Here is a 2,185-nt window from a genome sequence, read left to right as displayed (position 1 = left end):
GGAGGGAGGGGCTGGCCATCTCAGTGGCTGCGTGGAGGGAGGGGCTGCCCATCTCAGTGGCTGCGTGGAGGGAGGGTCTGGCCATCTCAGTGACTGCATGGAGGGAGGGTCTGGCCATCTCAGAAGCTACATGGAGTGAGGGTCTGGCCATCTCAGTGGCTGCATGGAGGGAGGGGCTGGCCATCTCTGTAGCTGCATGGAATCTGGGTCTGGCCATCTCAGTGGCTGCATGGACTGGGGGACTGGCCATCTCTGTAGCTGCCCTTGGTTGTCTCCAAAGAGGCACTGATCATCAGCGAGTCTGCCCTCCCCTCTGAATCATAACCAACCAGGATCAGAGAGGCTGGAGCTGTGAGGGGGTTGCTTAGAGTGATCCAGTTCTTTTCTTTGATCTGTTAGATCCAGGAGCCAGCTGAGGCCAGCACAGTTCTCTCCCTTGTGAATGTGACAATTGGCCTGGGTCCTGATTCCCCACATCCTGCTGCCTAACGTGATGCACCCATCATCTCCAACCAAGAGACAGGGATCAGAGATTCAACATGTCAGCAAACTACAACTCACCCACATGCAAGCCAGCTGTCCAGTGGGAATTCTTCTGATCGAGTGATGGGGTGGACTGAGGTTTCATACTTGCTTCCTCCAGAGCACTATTTCCAAACCCAAATAGTCCTCTGGCCCCCAAAATGAGGGAGAAGAGAGGAGGGGAAGGAGGAGCTAAGCTGCACCCGTTGTCAGTGAGCACAGGTGCAGGAGAGAGGGGGTGCCAGACACATCTCCACCTCCATCCCTGGATCTGTGATTGACAGGTACTCGTATAATTCATAGAGGCCAAAGGGGACGAGGCAGGCAGAATAACAGCCCTCTAAAGACACCCATGTTCTAATCCCTAGAACCTGTGAATGTTAACCTTATATGGCAAGAAAAGGATTTTATAGATGTGATTAAGTTTAAGTTCTAAAAATGGAGAGGTTATCCCGGATTATCTGAGTGGGCCCCATCTGCAATCACGAGACCGAGGCAGAGGCAGATCTGACCCCAGACAGGAGAGGAGAATGCAGCAGCGCCTGCAGAGGCAGAGGCTGGAATGGAGCAGCCCCAAGGCAAAGCATGCTGGCCACCACCAGAAGCCAGAGTACGTGAGGCACAGATGCTTCCCTGGAGCCTCCAGGGGAACACAGCCCTGCTGATACCTTGATTTGGGCATTAAGACTCATTTTGGACTTTCAGCCTCTAGAACTGTGACAGAATACATTTCTGTTTTTTACACACTTTGTGTGTAAGACTGTGTTACCGCAGTTGCAGGAAACTCACACCAGGCACTAGAGCAGCACTGGTGGTGACCGCGGGTGCTGGCAGATCTGTCCAAGCGGACCAGGCCCTGGTTCCAGAAGTGAGGCCCTCATGCAGAGGAGAGGGCTGCGCATCTGGAAGGGAGGTGGTGATTAGGTAATGAACAGTTCTTCCATTCCTGTACCAATTGAACATGGCAGTCCCCCCTCTCCTATTCACCCTCATCCAGCCTCCTCCCCACCAACCCCATCTACCTCCCTAGAGGCCACTTGCCTTCACCTTGCCGCTGCTCTGGTGTATTTGTTTTTGCACTGCTATAAATAAATACCTGAGCCTGGGTAATTTCTAAAGACAAGAGGTTGAATTGGCTCATGGTCCTGCAGGCTGTACAGGAAGCATGGCGGCATCTGCTTCTGGGGAGTCCTCAGGGAGCTTTTTATTATTATTATTATTATTATTATTATTATTATTATTATTATTATTATACTTTAAGTTCTAGGGTACATGTGCATAATGTGCAGGTTTGTTACATATGTATACTTGTGCCATGTTGGTGTGCTGCACCCATCAACTCGTCAGCACCCATCAATTCATCATTTACTCACGGTGGAAGCCAAAGTGGGAGCAGTCATCTTACATGGTAGGTGCAGGACCCAGAGAGAGAACAGGGATGTGTCACACACTTTTAAAAACCATATCTCACTAGAACTCACTCACTGTCTCAAGAACAGCACCCAGGGGGCTGGTGTTAACCCATTCATGAGAATCCACCCCCATGATTCAGTCACCTCCCACCAGGCTCCACCTCCAGCACTGGGGATTACATTTCAACCTGGGATTTGCGTGGAGACACTGATTCAAACCACATCACCCGATATTTACCCATGGGATTTGG

The 2,185-nt window shown here is 51.1% G+C and overlaps 1 pseudogene; it reads right to left on the bottom strand.

The window, feature by feature from the left end:
• Window positions 1-2,185, bottom strand: part of LOC116418491 — a 24,301-nt pseudogene that overhangs the window by 17,736 nt on the left and 4,380 nt on the right.

This window comes from Piliocolobus tephrosceles, chromosome 16 (genome assembly GCF_002776525.5).
Source record: "Piliocolobus tephrosceles isolate RC106 chromosome 16, ASM277652v3, whole genome shotgun sequence".
Classification (NCBI taxonomy): domain Eukaryota; kingdom Metazoa; phylum Chordata; class Mammalia; order Primates; family Cercopithecidae; genus Piliocolobus; species Piliocolobus tephrosceles.
The sequence above is the reverse complement of the archived record's forward strand: the minus strand, read 5'-3'. Positions and strand labels throughout refer to the sequence as shown.